Below are 21,454 nucleotides of genomic sequence, written 5' to 3'. Positions count from 1 at the left end.
GTTAGGACTTATGAAGCACAAAGATGAAGCATTCGAAAAATTCAAATCCTTTAAAGCCTTGGTTGAAAATGAATCAAGATACAAAATTAAGTGTCTTAGATCCGACAGAGGTGGGGAGTTTACCTCAAATGAATTTTTCGATTTCTGTGAAGAACATGGGATAAGTTCAGAGAATTCTCTACAGCTAGAACTCCTCAGCAAAATGGAGTGGTGGAAAGAATGAACAGAACTGTCCAACAAATGGCTCGTGCTATGCTTGATGAATCTGGAACTCCTGCAACTTTCTGGGGTGAAGCAGCACATGTTGCTTTTATTATTCTCAACAAAACAAATGTCCGAGTGAACAACATTCAAACCCCTCATGAGCTCTGGTATGGTGAGACTCCTTCGGTAAAGCACTTCAAAATCTTTGGGAGCAAATGCTATATTAAAAATACTGATGAGCAACTTGGCAAACTTGAACCTAGAGCAAATGAAGGCATCCTTCTTGGTTATTCTCCACACAGCAAAGCATACAAGTGCTATAATAAAAGACTTGGAAGAATTTGTTACAGCATTGATGTAGTGGTTGATGAGAAGGGATACATTCCTAGGCAAGTAAATCATGAAGATATCGAAGAAGATGAAGGCCATCCTCAAAGACAGAATGATGAAGAAGAAGAACCTCAAGAAGAACCAGAGGAGTAGATAAGGATAGAAGAGAAGACTCCATCCAGATATGTTCAGAAGAATCATCCAGAATCTCAGATTTTGGGATAGAAAGAAGCAGGTGTACAAACAAGAAGAACAATTGCAGAAGCTTCAAGCTATTTGGCATTACTATCTTCCACTGAACCACAAAATGTGAAAGAGGCATGCAAAGATGAATGTTGGGTCAAAGCAATGGATGAAGAACTTGAGCAGATCGAAAAGAACAACACTTGGGAGCTGGTTCCTAGACCAAAGGATAAGAATGTTATAGGAACAAAATGGGTCTTCAAAAATAAATTGAATGAAAATGGAGAAGTAATTAGAAACAAGGCCAGACTTGTTTGTAAAGGGTATGCGTAGCAAGAAGGAATAGATTTTGAAGAAACTTTTGCTCCTGTTGCAAGACTTGAGGCCATCCGAATGTTCCTTGCTCTCTCAAGCTTTCAAAACTTCAAAGTATTTCAAATGGACGTGAAATCAGCCTTTTTGAATGGAGACTTGGAAGAAGAAGTATACATTGAGTAGCCAGATGGTTTCATTCTTGGAAATGATCCAAATCTTGTATGCAGATTGAAAAAGGCTCTCTATGGCCTCAAACAAGCTCCAAGGGCTTGGTACTATCGTTTGGACAAATATCTTCATCAACAAGGTTTTTCAAAAGGATCAGCAGACAGCAATCTTTATATAAAAGTTGAAAATGTCAAATTGCTGATACTTGTTGTGTATGTAGATGACATTATCTTTGGCAGCAATGAAGAAGCTATGAGTCAAAGCTTTGCCTTGGTGATGCAGAAAGAATTCGAAATGTCCTTGCTGGGAGAACTGACATATTTTCTTGGTTTGCAAATCCAACAAAATGAAGGAGGGATCTTCTTGTCTCAAACCAAGTATCTCAAGTAGATTTTGAAGAAATATGGTATGGAAGAAGCAAAACCAGTATGTACACCCATGGTCACAGGATGTAACCTCAGTGCAAATGATGAATCAGCAGCAGTGCATCAACCAACTTACAGATATATGATTGGAAGTCTACTTTATTTGACAGGTACCCGACCAGACATCATGCATGTAGTGGGAATAGTTGGAAGATTTCAGGCAAATCCAAAGGAAACTCATCTTCAGGCAGTAAAGAGAATCTTCAAATATCTTCAAGGGACTCAAAACTATGGCTTATGGTATCCTAGAGATACAGATCTCACACTTCATGCTTATACAGATGCAGATTAGGCCGGAAGCGTGGATGACAGGAAAAGCACAAGTGGTGGTGCATTCTTTATGGGTTCCAGATTAGTATCTTGGTTCAGCAAGAAATAAAGTTCGATTGCCTTGTCTACAGCTGAAGCAGAATATGTTGCTGTTGCATCTTGCTGCACTCAACTCCTTTGGATGATGCAGACCTTGCAGGATTTTCAAATCACTTGTACACCACCCATCTCCATCTTATGTGATAATACAAGTGTAATCAGCATTTCAAAGAACCCAGTCATGCATTCAAAAACCAAGCACATACCAATCAAGTATCACTTTCTCCGGGAACAAGTGCTTGAACAAAAGGTCAAGTTGGAGTATGTTCCTTCTAAGGAACAAGTTGCTGATATACTCACCAAACCATTGCCTAGGGAGACCTTTGAATACCTCAGGCAAAAGCTGGGGGTTGTTGATGCATCATCTTGTTGTTGAAACTCTTCTGATTGTTGGTTGTACGCAAGGTTCATTTGAAGTATATGCGTACATGTGCTGGGTTGCGGATTGGTCAAAGATCGAATGGCACAGGTTCAGGGGGAGCATATCATGCATTGTTGGCATTATGGAGGAAGTACAGAAGGAGATCATGGATGTTGGTCTGAATATTGCTGCAATACGTCTCTATCTCTTTCATGGTCATGGATTATGGTTCTTCTTTGCAGATCTGGTTTATAGTCAGGGGGAGCATGTTCTTAGGGGGAGCATAACCCTTTGCCCTTGATGTCAAAGCGGGAGAGTGATTGGTTGTTGTTGCCATCAAGTCCAAAGGGGGAGATTGTTGGCATTATGATACATATGTTGTACTTGATGGCAACCCACTCATCTCAGATAATAAATTATAGTGTAGAGAAAAGTTCACGCACTTTTATGCAGAGAAAAGTTTATTTCATGTAGAGAAAAGTTCACACACTTTTATGCAGAGAAAAGTTTATTTCATGTAGAGAAAAAGTTCACTCACTTTCATGCAAGGAAAAGCGCATATATGTTGGAGAACTTACCTTTGGTCCATGGTAGTTAGTCCTTGGTATTTGAACCTATGAGGAAAAGCGCGTATATGTTGGAGAACTTACCTTTGGTCCATGGTAGTTAGTCCTTGGTATTTGAACCTATGAGGAAAAGCGCGTATATGTTGGAGAACTTACCTTTGGTCCATGGTAGTTAGTCCTTGGTATTTGAACCTATGGTTTTGGACCATGGTACGCACTTTCATGCAAGGAAAAGCGCGTATATGTTGGAGAACTTACCTTTGGTCCATGGTAGTTAGTCCTTGGTATTTGAACCTATGGTTTTGGACCATGGTACCTTGTCAAAAGTGTTGATCTCACGCAATTTCATGGTTGGTTCATGGTATTAGTCCGACAATTTTTGATCCTATGGTTTTGGCCCGTGGTATTGCATCCAAAAGTGTTGATCTCATGTACTTTCATGGTTGGTTCATGGTATTAGTCCAACATTTTTTTGATCCTATGGTTTTGGCCCGTGGTATTGTGAAAGGCCTAAGACTATAAAAGAGGAAGGAGATCATTTGGCAAAGCATCTTCTGAATTATGGAATATTTGATAAAGTGCTAGATCTGGAATATTGTGATTGGGTTTTGGTGCAGATCTGGATCTGAATGAAGAAGGAACCTGAGCATAAGGAGAAGGATAAGTTCTATTGATGGGTCAAAATCTTAAGGGTGGAATAGTGGTATCTCTATATGATTTTGATCTGTGATATGTGGCATACGCTTGATCTATAAATCTAATAATCTGGGTTTGAATTATTGATGCATGTTTTATTTTACACATGTTATGATCTGGGTATGTCTGATGTAACAACTGCAAAGTTATAAGGAAATATTTGCAGATTTGTATGCGGGTTGGCTTTGGTGAAATCAGAGATTGATGGGTTTTTGATGTTCTTGGATCCAGTTTGAAAATTTATGAAAAGTGGTCCTTGAAAGAAAAGAAGTAGGGGGTTGTAGCTCCCTTCCAAGAGAGACTGGAAAACGAGAGAGAGTTGTAGCTCTCTGCAGGTTGCAGCCTGCGTACTGGTAAAGGACTGCACCAATACAAAACCATTGTAAAAGGAGTTTCTAATTTGAAAGAAGATAGAGACATATTGCAGCAGGTGGTTTTCACCCACATTGGGTTTCCACCTTACATCTTGTGTTCTTTGGTGTGACTATCTGTTTTCTTTGTTTATGCTCATTATTTTATGGTACTGACATGCAAAAATAATTCAAAGAATAAATAAGGAAGATTTATTAAAAGAACTTGATAATACTGATTCACCCCCCCTCTCAGTATTATTTCCAACAATATCCTCAGTGATTTTCGGTAATAAAGATTTTACAAACCATTCAACTAAGATCTGATCTAGAATAAAAACCTTCACTAAACGTCGTCGACGTCTCCATTCATGAATGTGATCTGAAATGTAAGTGGATGTTGACTGTTTTAATGAAGTTAATAATTCCGTGCCATTGTCATATTTGACTAGCAACTGAAAATGAGTTAAAAACTAAGTAGCTAACTGTCTAAAGTTATAAAAAGTGGCTCGCGGTAACTCAATGTACCAGTTGGCCACAAGACCAATTAGAGTGCGTTGAAAAAGCCTTAAATGGATTGAATCATTTGAAATGGAGTTAGACACACACCAGAGGTGATAAGTCATCACATGGTTCGACGGGTCCTCTCCTGATTTTCCTTCAAACTTAGGAATATCACTAGGCAACTTATTCGGCATTGGTGGCCAAAACGGAAGATAGTTAATTGGATCGTTCGTAAGGCGTGACAAGTCAGGCAAGTCCAAATTTGCAATGAACGGTAATTGACAATTAGGGTCCCTGAAACTCTGGGTCATGAGACCAGCCTCAGGAGGAGGATATCCAGGGTAACTAGGAATTGGAATTGCATTTGGGCTATTATATCCTCCCGAAAAACTAGGATTAACCGGACCGTACTGGGGTTGTTGAGGTTGTTGATATGTATACCTAGGGTACGGTTGATACTGATAGACTAGCTGCTGCACAGCAGGACCGAATTGGTACTGTCCCTGGTACGGTTGATAAGTAAATTAAGGTTGACTTGTGACAACCGTACTTGGACCAGGTTGTCCTACAGGCATTTGAACCGAAGTCTGAATCGTGGATCTAGACTGAGGTAAAGATGCTTGAGGAGTTGATATAGGAACAATAGAAACCGGAGCTGTCGATACTCCAGAAGTAGGTGGGGTAGATTGAATAGATGTTATAGTAGTTGTAGCAGTTGTTTGAGGCGGAGTACGAGGCGTACTAGGCCCAGGATGAGAAACTACAAAAGGTGCAGAAGTTTGAATAGTAGACTGGACAGGTTGCTGGGTTGAATCAAAAACCAAGGGTTGTCCAGATTGAGATGACAACTGCACATTCGGTTGCAAGATATGTTGAGATTGAGATGGATCCCACACTAAATTCATTCCGGGGTATGGACCCATAGCAGGTTGAGAATATTGAGGACCATAACCAGGTTGAGGGTAGGGTTGATAATTCAAAGGTGCATTTCTAGCTCCTTGGACAAATGATTGACCAAAAGGTGGTTGGAAACCTTGGGTTGGGTACTGACCTTGAGGTTGATAACCTTGAGGCACGTACTGATACTGGGGTTGACCTTGAGGTACATATTGATACTGGGGTTGACCTTGAGGTACATACTGAGTCTGAGGTTGACCTTGAGGAATGTATTGTCCTGTAGGTATGTACTGTCCTTGAGGTTGCCCCCCAGGCGGTAATTGGGTACCTTGAGGTTGCCCCCCAGGTGATAACTGGCCACCTTGAGGACTTTGAGGTTGCCCCCCAAGCGGTAACTGGCCACCTTGAGGTTGCGGATTAGGAATAGTACCTGACATCATAAGAATATCTTCTACACTCAACGGCTTAGTTCCATTATTACCAGTTAGTAACCCTTGTTCAATAGGTTGAGGAGATGCTCCCGAAAAAGTACCAGTAAGCGATTGATACCCAGAGGGAACAGAAGGACCACCGTTTAAAAAGGTTTCTGGAGATTGAGAAAACATGGACGACTGTCTTGACATATTTAACGGAGGATAGTAACCCCTAGTTGTTGGGTGAAAAGGAATGCGAGGTGGTGAAAAACTTAGTCCCGGGTTTTCCAAAAAATTGGTCAATGAAAGATACCAAGCGCTGCTCCTAGGTGGACTGTAAAAGATCGATTCACGCTCCCTAAGTTCTATGGCTGGTTGATTTTCAAGGATAGGGATACCTTCTTTCGGAGTAACAAGTTCTTCAATAGAAAAAAGTCCAGAAGGAAGATTTTGGGTAATGACTCTTTCTACCCTGGGTGAACCGGGACCACTAGAAGTTGGAGAGGCAGATCTCGATGTTGGAGTAGCAGCAGGTTCAGTTTCAGGTTCAGATATTTCAGGTTCCTCAGCTAAATCACTAGTAGATGAAAAACTACCAGTAGCTTCAGAAAATGAAATAGATTACGGATTATAATCTGTTACTAGAGCTTGATAATCAGGATGTATAACCAATGAAGACTCTCCTTCTTCAGGTGAACCAACTCTACTGTCTCTAGGAGTTACAAGAGCTCGTAGCCCTTCAGGCTGGCTTAGTGAAAACTCAGGAGGTTGGCCCCGAAGTCTATGGGACTTCCTCGGTAATTCAGCCACGATGAAATATTTTAACTACTTCACACGCAAACAAAGAAAAATTTCAATGAAAACCACCTAAAGCCTCTAAAGAACCAAACAATTTTGAATCACACGCCTAAAGAATCTAGGAGGTCAAACCACACACAAACAGTAACTTTCCATACCAAAAACACTAGTTGGTGATGAAATCCAACGTCACAGAATTCAATACAGAAATGACGGTTGGAATAGTTACCCCAGCAACCTGCTTAATGAATAGACTGGCACAAGTTTCTCCACTAAACCGTCTCGAGTGAAGAGAACCCCCGAGAAAATCCAAGTGAGTCTAGCTGATGTCTGCTCCAGGTACAGTGGGATCTTCCCTCCACCATCACCTTTGGAAAGAATCCTATAGAATATGGTCACTATGGTTACCAACGGAAACAAATATACCTGGGGGAACAGTCTACGATCCGATATGCACGCAAGGGTAGAGTAACAAGCTCAATCCCCTTGAAGGCTCCTTGACACAATCCAAGGTTTACCAACAAGTGACCCCAGGCTCCTCGACAATGGTTAATCCGAGGTTTACTATTTTTAATACGTGAATATCTTGTATCGTTTCCCAATGAGGAAGGATTAATTACCCCACTAGTTCGGACATGATCTCGTGCTTCTCCTTTAAGAGGAGCTTTCCCAGAGCATAGATGTAACAATTGGAATTTATCTCCTACCGCAAGATACAACTACTTGTTTATTTTACTATCTTGGAGAGTTAATTACTTCGTACTCCAAGATACTAGCCTAAGCTATGTTGGTGATATAGAGCCCTGGAAATAAAAAGATTACTAGATAGATTTTACTTTAAGCGTTATTTTTATTGGTTTTTTCTTAAGTCAAAAGGTGCAGAGATGAAACTTATGGTGTGAAGACTCAACTCCAAATCACTAAAAAATGCACTTAAGATGATAAGCAATCTTTTCCCTTCAATGAATTTCTAGCTAGAAAAGAGTTGAGAGTGCAAATGCTTGTAAAAACAAATCTTTCCTTAACAAACAAATCAAAAGAAGAGCTTTTTGTCTTTTCCAATACACTCAAAAACGAGACAATTAGTTATGCTCATAAAAATTTCCCTTTTCTTTCAAACACTCAAAAATACTAAAACAAACTTTTTCAAAAGAGATTTTTATTTTTATTTTTATAAAACACTCAAAACTATGGAAAAAACTGATCCTGAGATCTATAAATTCTAAAACTATTTGAAGTAAAAGCTTACAAGGTTCCTTTTCAAGGATGTTTTACTTAGCTATAAGCAAACTAAGGACTAATTTGTCCAAAATCACAAATCAGTCAAAAAACAACCAATTTTTGTTTTCTTTTCTAAAAATGAAATCCAAAACTTTCAACACAAGTCCTTTCGAAGTTTCGCAAAGAGAAACACAAGATGGATTCCTCAACAAAGGCAGATTATGCAAAATGGTCAGACTCATAAAAAGGCCAGTAAAAACCAAGGTGATCTGAGGCTTCTAAGGCTTCTAAGCTCTGAGCTACTACATGACCAAAATGAAAATCAAGCCCGGCAACCAAAACTTCTAGGAATTTCACCTAAAACCCTAATTCCAATGGAATGAACCTAAGAAAAGTTCTTGACAAGTCACGTGCAGATCTGGGCAGAGGCTAAAAACACTTAAACAAATCCTAAGCTAACTGAAAGAGAAAATCTTAAGTTTTTCAAAATTTTGATAGGGTCCGCAGGCTCCCAGTTTACCCAGGTGTGGGACCGCTCTGTGTGTAAAGAAAAAGTGCGGATAGGTCTGCACTGTGTTACAAGAAAAGGGTGCGGTCCTCTCCCAAAAGTATGAAAAACAAAAAATAATTCAAGATCTACTAAACCTACCCAATCCCACACTCATCAAGCCAAAAATAGAAACAAAAACACAGTTTCGCAAGTCAAAGTAAAAAGAAAGGACAAATCGAACATTCAAGTCCCCAGTGGAGTCTCCATTTTGTTGGTCGGATAAGTTGTTCTTGTGGACAAGACCGACCTCCCTAGTATCTAATGGTATATAGCGACAAGCAAACCAAACAAATTCTATCTTTCTCAAAATATGCAATTTATAAATAAAGGCAAACAAGTGTTTTAGGCCTACCTTGGGTCTAATGCAAGTTTGTGGAAGCCACGCTCCGTTGATCCAAATGAGCTCCTTTGTAAAGAATCTACAAACACAAACAAGCACACAAATTAAATAGCACCTAAAAAGCCAATATAATAAAGCATATTCATCATGATGATCAAGGAATTCATGAAACAAATCACATAAGACAATTTCTTGAGAAAAATGAATATGATTGTATTAACTTTAATCAAAGAAGAACTTCACTCTCTTCCCAATGAAGCCAAAAGGTATGTAATCTCTCCTCTCAAGCTTAACTAGGAAGTCTCAATTCCAACAGCATTTACCCTCAAAAATATTTAGCTTCTAACCTCCCCAGCAACCAGCCCAATGCCTTAATTTATAGTGCAATGGAGGGAAGTTACTAGGTCCACCTTCAAAGGGATAAGCTCCTCTCATCAAGGGATTAGCTCCTTCAATTTTGGGATGCATGAACCACCTAGGAGCGAACCATCCACGTCAAGGTTCCTTCTAGAATAATCCAGAATTAACCACAAGTGAGTTTTTAAGAATAAACTTGCGCCTTTTTTACTTTCACAGGGGTCTGTACCCACTCCTTTACACACAGAGCGGGCAGGTCCACAGGTAACATGAACAATGGGTGCGGGACCGCAGGTAACAATGAAAGAAAGTGCGGAACCAGAGCTTTATTGATTTTGAAAGTCTTTATCTCATTTTTAAAGCTTGACATGAAGAGCTGAGGTTTGATACTTGCTTAGGAGGACAGTATGAATGATGATAGACCCATACTGACTGCAGATAGTCATGGTGACAATATTTTGTGTAACACTTATAGAATAAAAAATGAAAATTGGTTCTTCTACCACTATATTTCACATGTGCAACCAAACAAATATGGTAAAGGAATATGATACTATACCTACCCTTGCAGGTTATATACTTTTGCAAAAAGTATACGATCTATGCCCAAGGTTCTTTAAGGCACCATCTAGGAACTCCTTTTGACCAATAGGGATTCTGTTAGGAACGTTGCCCATTTTTTATTATCTTCCCCTTAAACCACTTTTCCCTAACTTGCTGTAATTTTGTAATTTTGGCTAGGGTTTCTTTTGAAATTGAGTGTGGTGTCCCCAACACTTGTGGCATTTCCATTGAATGTGTTAGCAAATGCCTCTATTATTACTATGTTATGGCCTTGGAATTTTTCAAAAAATGATAGTAACCCTAATATATGGAATTGTATACGACATGCAGGAAATATTTCCAAGATAGCGATGCCATGAGGTTCACTGCATACTACCCCTATGGTTACCATGTTTACTTGTCTCGCAGAGAGCTTAGTTCAAGCCTTAGTAGCACTATATGATAATAGAGTAGGAAAAATTTGGTTTTCAGGGTTTAGAGCAATGGTAAACTAACAACGAAAACCATTCGAAATGACATTGGTGTGCTGATTGAGATATTTGCAACAAAAGTAAAAATATCACATTGCTTTAGAATGATAGAAATGTATGGTGAAACTCAAATGTAGTCAGGTAGACCACTATTTCATAAAATGCTAGAAGTATGGCTTTAGGCATAAAGGGTAATGATTTTGTAGAAGTACAAATACAATTATAGGTCTGAATTCCGCACCTAAAGTAATAATGATGTACGAATTTTAAGAAAATATGTAGCACATGTTTTTTTTTTAAAGTTTAATCAATCATTTAAAAAGAATATTCTAAGTTTAATAAATGAATATAACGTGAAACATTCACCTCATTGCCTTTTTGGAAAGAGTTTTGAATTTGACTTGTCATCACCATCAATCTCTAGTTTTTAGGAATGAATTAATGATTTCCTTGCTAAAACTGATATTGGACTAACCTTTTTCATAAGCTTTTATTTTAGGAATTTTGAACTTTCTATTACATGAATATAAAAACTTCATTAACAGAATTTGAAAAGTGTCCTTCTTGGTCATGTTGACTAAAGTTTCTTTTGTTGATATTGATGCAGTTTTTTCCTTTGATGTAATCACTAACTTGCGTGATTATTTAGTAAAAATAACCTTGTTTGAGCAAATAACTGAGAATATCCCTCTTCGGGGAATCCTGTAATTACAGGAACTTACAAAAAAAATTGTTATGAATTCTGTAATTACAGGAAATAATTCACATAATTTTATTGTGAAAGAAAGAAACCATTACTAAGCAAGATCACTTTCTTGCTACTACATACTATCAAGCCATCTTATTTACACTTTCTTTTTATGACACTATCTTGTGGATTTTTATCGAGCACAAGATAGTTAATTCTCGTTGATATTTTCAATTTAATGAGTCTGAAAAACTCAAAGAAAACTCCAATAATATCTTGTGGATTTTTCTCGAGCCCAAGATGGTCGATGCCCGCCGATATTTTCAATGTTAGAGAGTCAAAAACTTAAAGAAAACTTTGTTAGGGGGGGGGGTTCCTTTTATGTAATTAATCTACCAAGACCGGTTAAAGGGATAAACCTATTTTTGGTAGTTGTCCTTCTCATAGTTTAATGATTGTAAGAAAGAAATATATGATCCATTTTGCGGTATTAAGTTGACTATACATTGTTTAAATTTTTTGGTGTTAAGTTAACCTTAGGTGTAGCCATTTATTTATTTGATTTAATTTTTTTTTTTTCATAGAATTCCATTGGGTATGTTAGAGGTAAAATTAGGTTAGAAGTTTGAGCCCTACATGGGGCAATGGCATGATGCCACGACCTCGCCTCCCCATACTTCATTCAAATATTCTACACAGGTTATTAGGGGACTCTTTTACAACTGAGCATTATTGTTTATTTATAATTCAATCAATTTATACCATCTTCAATCCCCACCCATTCAACAACCCTTATCAAACTACATCTACGCCCTACCTACTAAATTGGTGAATTAAGTGAAGGCATTGGAATTTTGAAATAATTTGTTTCCATGTTTGGATTTCAAGAATTATTATATTTAAAAATTCGAAAAACTTGTAGTTTCATTTATATTTATGATAACTCGACGTCTTTATACTTGACAAGTGGAATTTCAATATAAAATGTTTTCATGTTTGAAATTTCAAAAAATATTTTTATAAATACTCGATAAACTTGAAGTTTTATTTATATTTATGATGAGTCTACATGTTATTTGATCCATCATAGATATTTGACAAATTATAGGCACAAAACATATTTACCATAAATAACAATAATGACTTTTTTGTTAAAGGTATTTATTTAAAAGAATAAAAATAAAAATTCCACCTACATGTCTTTTTAAGACTTACGAAAAAGCAAATACTAAGTATTGTCTATTCGCAACACTCAACATAGAGTGTGCTACTTGTGTGTAAGCTATGGATGGTGAAGGGTGAATGTATAACATGTTGTAAGGGTTACATATGTCATTTTTCCAATGTGAATATTAGTACACAAAATCGATTCCCAAAGATACAAACATTAATGCAATATATTCGAGCGAAATTGATGTGTCTCAACTTTATTTCATTATTGGAATCGATGAATAAGGTGCCTCATTGAACGGTTTAAGACAATTGTCTCTCAATGAACTCCATTCATAGGCTCCACAAAGATAATCGGGGTGTAAAAAGCACTGTGTTTAATGACATAGTTAATATTTTAGCCAGATCGAGAGACAAAGTAAAGGGGTTTTCACTAGCGGAGACAAATGCATAGGAAGCACCTGGTCAGGGTCCATATGCAGATCCTTTAGTCACAAATCCGGAGTTAGATCTGGTGCCATATTTTATCGATCACGTAGTAGATTCTCCAAGAACATATCAATATTGAGTTTAAGTTTGAAAGCCATAGCTTAGGCACCTATCTATTTTAAGAACTAGTGAAAGAGAGAGGGAGTAGCACCTATGTAAGGTAGTTATTATCATCTTGCTACAATGCAATAAGGGATAGGAATCGAAGATTGGGCAAAGGAAAGCTAGTGACTATAGGGAAAAAGGAAATCCTTTTGGACCTAGATGATCTCCATTCGAACCTAGGACTAGAAATGTGTCTAGGAGTTCTGATTTTTTGGTTGAAGAAATGATTGGAATTATATATGCTTTAGGTGGATCTATTGTTGGAATGCTTGCTCATGTTGATGCTACTGAAATCGGTGCATAGGCTTAGTACACTCAATCCCAAACGGGTAGTGATGCCAATGATGGCGATTCAACTTCAATTGTGGATTATGGGTAAACAATACCAAGAAGCCTCAATACCAAGATTCCATCCCAAGTTACAGTTTAGCATCCCTTTCCAATGTTAGAAATGATTTAAAGGTGTGTACTACGACTGAAATTAGTTTAAGGTTTCTTACTTGTGGTAATTCACGAGTTTGATCTATAAAGTAAGGTTTGTTATGTAGTAATGTCATTATATAATTGTTTTCCATGTCATTTCTTTGTTTGTGGGTGCAAGATCAGGGCAGGAACTCTATGGACAATGTTTAAAATAGATAAATTTTCACAAGGCATAACTGATTTAAGCTTCAACCAGTTCACATCTCACATTGAACCTATGTTAAGTCATACAATTGATGCCAACTTTGAAGAGGAAGATGTTTTAAACGAATTACCAAGGTTGCACATGCATCTCATAATGAGGATGCTCATAACGAGCATCCTTTCGTTATGGCCAAATTATCTGGTAATTTGTTTGGAGATTCTCTTTAATTTGATAATATCTACAATTTATGGGGATACTAAATAATCACAAAGTTTTTATAAAATAGTGATAGTGAAGGAGCTAAATAGATTAACTTATAGACCTGGATTTCAAGAATGTTCTCGGGATTTACCGTGGAATGGATGTGAGTAGATTTTGCACATCCATGTTTAAACAGAGCTCAAAGACACCGGATTAATGAATTTGCAAAGGAAAATGAGTACTTTTTTGGTGGCAGGTTAAATGTTCATAGTTCATATACTTAAGTGGCTGTTCCAAAATGGTATGCTCTCCTTATTTTCTTGCAAATTGTTGTTATTGTAATATGGTAGCATGCTAATATTTTTTTTTGAATGTGTCATATATTTCGAGAACTGAAATTCTGGAACTGATTAACAGTGGATACTTTTCAATTTTTTTATTATATGTAGGGATTGACAAAGGCTAGCCCTGAAGTAACATGTACCATATCCATTTGTATGAAAAAGAAAATCAATAAGTCTCTTGCATTATTTTTCCCCAAAAGTTTACAAGATGAATTTTTCCTGAAAGTTTACAAGAGGAACACCTACAAGGAACAACAACGGGACTATAGCCAAAAATGAACTGGGATTGTGAACTATTTCTATTTTGATGTAAATAGGTTTGGTCATCCCTTGCATTATTATTTTTTAAGTATTCAGGAGGATTGGTCACTAGGAAATGGCAATAGATGTTAGATAATAAATTTTTTTGTTTCTTCCCTGATTCCACTGAAATTTCTATGACATTGTTTTAGTGAATCTATCCACAACCTTTCACTAGTGGATATTTTTGTGAACACAAGACCTTTAGATATATTTGATAAGGTAGATTAATTAGAGTTAGAAGATAACAATCTTGGATTTCGAAAGGTTGACTATCATTGTCATGTACACCATCAACATGATTCAATGATTAATTAGAGTTAGAAGATAACAATCTTGGATTTCGAAAGGTTGACTATCATTGTCATGTACAACATCAACATGATTCAATATATCCCCAAAGCAAGCAAATGATTGTCTAGTGACAAACAAATATGAATTGCCCTATCCTCTATACGTTCTGCGTTCGTCACCCCCAATGGGGAAAAATAAAAATAAAATTTGAGTAATGTACATTTTAAATTTAATTTTAAAATTTAATAACAATGTAAACTTGAAGTCTTAATATAAACTTAAGTTTAATAAAATTTAATTTATATAATATGAACTTAAATTTAGTTTTAATACATAATTAATTAAGGTTATATGAAAATATAATTATAAACTTTACATAGTATATATTTAAGTTATTTTTTATGATATATATATATATATATATATATATATATATATATATATATATATATATATATATATATATATATATATATATATATATATATATATATATATATAAACTTTCACTAATACATATAACTTTTTAATTAAAACCTTTAAGACAAAACTAATACCCCAATGCACAGTTGGAAGAGAGAGAAAAACCTAGGCAAATGAGACCCAATATAATTTTGGTGGTTGAGGTGTTTGGGATGGACAATTGATCTTTGTATCAGGTCAAAACAGGGTAGTTAGTTAACCTTATTCGTTTGACCCAGCGTATGAGTCAAAGTGTTAAAAGAGTATGCCATATTGCGTTTTATTATTCTCGCTGCAAGCCATATCTTAACTTGGTATGGTGTCTCTTTTTAGTCCCTGCCATCTTGGCAATGGCCAGGGACTATAGTAATCGATTTGTAGCGATTTAGCATTACTTTAAGCTGCTTATCCTACTAAATAACCATTTTCTATCGCGAATATCCAAACTTTTTAAACCGTACTCCATTTCATCGTATTATTTGGCCTCTTTTCGAGGCATGGAGGCGGAAAGCATAGGTTATATGATATTTTTTCATATTTACAAATTCGCTTCAAACTAATGTCGTTCGATGTTAGCATTAAATCCCAAGCATTTTATGTTAAGATTAATTCAAAGCTCATAAGCTTCACGGCAAGGTACTTTTTAAACTTTTTAAACCGTACTCCATTTCATCGTATTATTTGGCCTCTTATCGAGGCATGGAGGCGGAAAGCATAGGTTATATGATATTTTTTTCATATTTACAAATTCGCTTCAAACTAATGTCGTTCGATGTTAGCATTAAATCCCAAGCATTTTATGTTAAGATTAATTCAAAGCTCATAAGCTTCACGGCAAGGTCTGGCATGTCCGCCACGTACCACCGCTTCAATCTAGGTGCCATTCCATAGACTAGAACAATTGTCCCTTTCGCCAGATTGCATAAGAGAGTTTTCTTATAAGCCAAAGTCTTTGAGTAGTCTTTGAGTCTTCGGAGTCCCTGAGTCTTCTGCGCTAATAGTCTGATGAAGCCTTCTGCATAATAATGGAGTCCAGTCCCTTGCTAATACTTTGGCTGTAATCCTGTGGGCTGTTGGAGCAATTGAGGCCACCAGCGCGTCTACTGATCGAAAGTTAAACAGGTAAACAACACACACTCACTCAGAAGAACACTCTTAAATATATCTACTGTAAAATGTTTTTAATGTGCAACATCAAGCAAGTGCAAAACGCATTTAAAAAACTGATAATTTTTATTGCCAAAAAGAGAAAAATCGCAATCTGGGGAAAACTGTACCAGGGACTGTAATTGTTGCGGCCAAACAGGAACATGAAAATGAATCACCAGGGCGTGATTGAGGTTGTAACAAATGACTATCCAATTTCTGAGCGAAAATTCTGTGTTGTTTACTTGAAATCTTCTTCGTCGAAATCTTAGTGGCCGGCACTGAAATTGAATTTAGCCGAGCCGCATAGGTTGTCACAGATTGTAAAGGCTTCCCTACTTAACAAATTTATGAAAACAATTTAAAAGCATCGCAAATGTTTATGAAAACAATTTAAATGCATGTCAAAGAAAAATGGTTGTGGTGTCAATTTGTTTGATTAAGAAATAGAAAAATTGCAAAGAATTTCTGGACTGAAAACAAAAATTAATGGGAAATTTTTTTTATGTCCATATTTGATAAATTCGAAAAAGAAAAAACAAATGCATCTTCCTTTTTAGCTCTTCTTGGTGGCTGTTGGCAATGGAGGAAAACCTGGAAATCGATGCCAAGGAGCCCTGCGGTGGATACCCATCCATCTTCGTGTCAGCCGTGTCACAACTCCTCTGCAGAAGACAAAGGCAAAGACTCCGTTAGCAGTAGGAAAAAAAATGTGTGGGAAAACAGGTTCGTGGTACAAATATGTATACAGCCAGATGTTGGTCAAGCTGGGCCTGAAGGTATACATGTTTAGCACCCGCCTGAGCCGTGCTAGTGTAGGTGCTGCACTAGGAAAGCCCTGGTCCGAAAACTGTCGCTTGCTATGCTTTAAAGATTAAGACTGCAAACAAAAATTAATGGGAAATTTTTTTATGTCCATATTTGATAAATTCGGAAAAGAAAAAATAAATGCATCTTCCTTTTTCTCTAGAAATAAAGAAATTTGGGGACTGAGATTCTTTGAATTTTTTAATTTTTTTTCGAGAGTCTCTAAATTGCAAGGAAAAAATTAATAGAATTTTTTTTATATGCAATTTTTCACAACTTCGAGAAACAACACGCTCTTCTTGGTGGCTGTTGGCAATGGAGGAAAACCTGGAAATCGATGCCAAGGAGCCCTGCGGTGGATACCCATCCATCTTCGTGTCAGCCGTGTCACAACTCCTCTGCAGAAGACAAAGGCAAAAACTCCGTTAGCAGTAGGAAAAAAATGTATGGGAAAACAGGTTCGTGGTAAAAATATGTATACAGCCAGATGTCAGTTAGGCTGGGCTTGAAGGTATATATGTTTAGCACCCCCCTAAGCCGTGCTGGTGTAAGTGCTGCACTAGGAAAGACCTGGTCCAAAAACTGTCACTTGCTCTGCTTTAAAGATTAAGACTGCGAGAGAAAGTGGAGTGGAGATCAGACAACCTGTGCATGCGAGAAACCCTCGGCGGTGTGGCCGCAAGGACTTTTAACATGGGGATACCATAACTTGGCTGCCCATGCTAGTGCAGTGACAGCACCGAGGAAGAGCTGGGGCGGAAACCCTGGCTTGCTGTGGTTTGGAATGCGATGCTGTGGAAGAAGTGCAATTTCGAGAACATGCTATGCTTGGCAGTAGCGATGGGAGGTGCAACTGTGGAAACACTGGACACCTTTAGTTTCATTTGGTCATCTGCCATGGCTGCAGGATAGAAACGGCTCCCTGTGGTGGTGAATATGCGAAGTGCAGTGTGTTGGTGAAACCTTACTTGTGGCCATGATCATTAATTTACCATTCCACTTGTTGATCACCATGCATAGTGCCATTTGTGTGACCCACCTGCATGTATGACACATGTCCCATCCTCTTATTCTGCAGTGTATACAGAAATGTTTGCTTGATGTGGAAGAAGAAATGAATGAGCACCGCTAATAACCAACTAAATGCCTTGGGTTTTTTCTTGCAGCGTATTCTGGAAATTTAAATATTTGTTGTAAGATATTAGATATGCGACTCTAAACTTACAAGATTTTCATGTTTAAACTCGCTTCTCCATTTACTAGTTTCACGGATCACTTTTCATTACCTGAACGAGCAAGACCGGCCTTCCAGCGTTTTTAGCTGAGCGTTTCAAAGGACAAATGAAGATCTGTCTTTAATCTGTTTTAACGATTCTTATATTATTTTAACTTCCTTAATTTATTGCAAATTCATTTTTGTTACTTCGGCGAGGTCAATTCTTTGATTTCGCTATTATCTCTTAAATTCTAAAATATTCTTAAACTTTATTATAAAAATAAATTCAGCATCTAATCACCAACCTATTTTATTCCATTGCAAACATTAAAATAATTTCATACTTTTGTCTTACCCAATTCTTCTAACGCTGACATGGTTGAACCTGCAAAGGTTTCGTGCCATAGGGTTTAACGTCATATTGAGCTTGGTGGCAACAGTGGTTATCCACGTAGCCTTCATCTACTATACTCTTCCTGTAAGTATATTGTTCATTGTAATGTTTACCAACAAAACTCCAACCTATTTGAATTATGATACTCCCTCATCTACTTTTTATGTGATGTTGGTGAGCAGGGATGGATACCATCTCTGAAACTCCCTATATACATTGACAACATCCACAAGGCAAAGCATGGAAGCGACTCAGAGACGTACGATACTGAAGGGAGGTTCGCTCCTGAAAAGTTTGATGCCATCTTCAGCAAATATGCCACAAAACACCCCAACAAACTCAATTTCATGGAGATACAGTGCATGCTCAAGGCCAATAGGAATTCAAATGACTTTCTTGGATGGTAATGGCAATTATACTTTTTCTGCGGATTGAATCTTGATGGTAGATTTCAAGAATGTATATAAAAAATTAATGATATCAAATTTCTAATTTATCAAATTTTGAAATATTTTTTAAATCTACAACCAATAAGTGAACTAATTTAATTATAATATATAACATTTTTGGATTGCCCAGGGGCGCAGCTGAACTGGAATGGACGTTCCTGTACCTTATCGGCAAGAACAAGGAAGGGTTTGTTGAGAAAGAAACGATAAGAAGAATATTTGATGGGAGCTTGTGGGAAATATTGGCAAAACAGAATTCATCTCGCAAAAGACGCTAAATGTCTACTAATAAAAAAATAACAAGGTCATCTCTAGACCAAGAAATAAGGGCATGTTGGAAAGCCAAATGTCCTCCGTTCCAGCAGGCTGCCAGGACGTAGGTCGAGAAGGGAAAGCACGCTCGTTGGCAATGGCCCACAATCCAGAAATACTACTGACATATGGGGGCGAAAGTAAGTCGTTCGGGAAGGTAAGGTCAGGCAATGCCTAGTTGGTACAGTCCACATTTCATTCTGAAGCAGATCACGTTGGGCCCAAATATCACGGTTGGCAGTGTTCATAGTATCCCTCTCTTTTTCTAACAACTTCTGCAACAGCTACAAAAACAGGAACATAAATAGCGGCCGGAAGGAAACACCAACTTATCCGGAAACTATTTTTCTACAATTTTACAACAAAATTAAAATTGCACTCTCAGGCAGGGACTTGCTGCCTCGCAGTTTCCCTTGTTTAAAACAAGAAGTATGGTTGTTGAGCAACAAGTCCATGCCGAGTAGGAAGTGTCCCAAACAACACTTGAATCTTTGGCCATTCCCTAATAAATTCAAAACCATATCAATTGGCATTTGGTCGCCTTTTAGTGCTACTTGAACCCGAATAAGGTGAGCCAGTGGATAGCTAGCAATAGTGGGTGAGATGGGATAGCTAGAAATAGTGCTTTTGGTATTGGTGTGAGTAGTTTTTTAATTTATTTTCCATTAAATTTTCATTAAATATTACATGGAGAGCGAAACCATATTTTTTTTAATTACATGGAGAGCGAAACAATAGTTTGGAGCAAAATCGTTTTCCTTCACATTTATTGAATTAATATTTTAAATTTCATTGTTAATAACAATTAATTTACTGTAGGAAATTTTAAATCGTTCATACTTAATAATTTTCCAAAATTACAAAGTTTATTGAATTACAAATATCTGCAACGTGTCACAAGTGAATATTCCAACTCATAGGAAAACTAATAAACTCTCGTAATAAATATTATTATTATTTATTTTGTATTGTTTATTTTATATATGTTAAACTTGCATTCGGCCTGGAGTATGCCGTAAAACTGCTTCTGCTTGGCTAAGAGCTCGTCTTCCTCGGACGTAAGGAAACAGGTTAACGGCCCAAGACCCAGAGGCATCTGGCAGAAGTGAAAGCCTGCTCCCTTACGGACCACCAGCGGGTTATTACAGGTGGCGTGGTTTTCCTTGATAACAGTGATGAGTCAAACCGACATTCGCGGATAGCAGCCAGAGATGGCTGTCCTCACTGTTGGTTTGACACCTGAGTTTGATAGGTTTTACCACCTTCAGAAAAAAAAAAAAAATGTTAAACTTGCATGGGTGCACGTGCCTCTTTTCTACAATAAATGTTTGTGTTTTTCTCTTACTCCCTAGAGCCAAAAAAGAAAGAGCCATATGTCTCCTAGCTTGGAGATAGGGAAAAGCCTCTGCAAAAATGCCGAAAACTCTTGATTTAGCTTCTCAAACAGGCTGGATGCATTAAAATTAATTTTTGAGTTGAAGAAGGGGGATTCTGATTTTTCCAGGGTCGCAATGTCGATGGATGGGAAACGATTTTCTCCATGCGAGTGCGCAATGTCGATGGATGGGAAACGATTTTCTCCATGCGAGTGCGCAATGTCGATGAATGGGAAATAATTTGCTCCAGGCGAGTGCAGGCGAGCTAGTTTTTTCGTAAGTGTGTGTTCTTCCCAAGAAAGCTAGTAGGAATATTTCTTGCCATACAGTAAAGAAAGCCCATATAACCAGGAGAGAATCTTCTTGCTGAATCCTGTTCATCTTGTTTTGGGCTATCTAGTCCAAGGGTTTCTTTTTTCTTTCTACTCACTGAAATAGTTAACAGCCATGGCAAACCAAAAATTTGGTGGATTGGGTATGATGGTAGGCTCCTCACATGCAATTGTAGCAAAGTTATATTCCTATTGTTATTTCAAAATCGTTTCATTTTTGCTTCTTGTTGCTTCCTTTTCTTGGGGAATATATGATACTTTAAAGGAATGTGTTGTAATAAGCAAATCAGCTCAGGACTTGGTGTTCCAGTGCATAAAATTTGTGCAACCACTAGGTATATCCAAGGAACAAATGGCACATCGAATGGTATTTTGCCGTTGTTGAGGGTACTCAAAGATATTGCACATTATGTTATGCATAGCTTTTTGAGTTTTGGAGCTGGACAAGAACCTTCCTTTCGGAGTTGAGAAAGATTTTTGTTTACTTTTTAGATATATTGGCAAAAATCCATTTATAGTTGTGTGCTCTTTATAGTTGTGTACTTTATAGGCAGAGAGCGGAGCACACTATTTATTTTCTGTGCCTCTTTTTACATATATTGGCAAAAAATCCTTTATAGTCGTGTAATTTATAGGAAGAGAACAAAACATATAATCTCT

The 21,454-nt window shown here is 37.3% G+C and overlaps 1 long non-coding RNA gene and 1 pseudogene across 2 annotated transcripts; one reads left to right on the top strand and one right to left on the bottom strand.

Annotated features, from left to right (window-relative positions):
* Positions 1-16,547: 16,547 nt before the first annotated feature.
* On the bottom strand, positions 16,548-17,763 carry LOC149154640 (uncharacterized). The gene is made up of 4 exons (XR_016263167.1): positions 17,361-17,763; positions 17,043-17,113; positions 16,694-16,788; positions 16,548-16,573 (listed from the first exon to the last, which is right to left on the bottom strand). It is a non-coding gene; the product is annotated as an uncharacterized LOC149154640 (long non-coding RNA).
* Positions 17,764-18,489: 726 nt separating this feature from the next.
* On the top strand, positions 18,490-19,391 carry LOC149154639 (peroxygenase pseudogene; annotated as a pseudogene). Its single transcript, XR_016263355.1, has 2 exons — positions 18,490-18,728; positions 18,905-19,391. The product of XR_016263355.1 is annotated as a peroxygenase pseudogene (transcript).
* Positions 19,392-21,454: the final 2,063 nt, after the last annotated feature.

The sequence above is a fragment of the Pinus tabuliformis genome, chromosome 9 (assembly GCF_031772625.1).
Source record: "Pinus tabuliformis cultivar Carrire ecotype Pingquan chromosome 9, CPIR1, whole genome shotgun sequence".
Taxonomy (NCBI): Eukaryota; Viridiplantae; Streptophyta; class Pinopsida; order Pinales; family Pinaceae; genus Pinus; species Pinus tabuliformis.
This window is presented reverse-complemented; position numbering and strand designations above follow the sequence as displayed.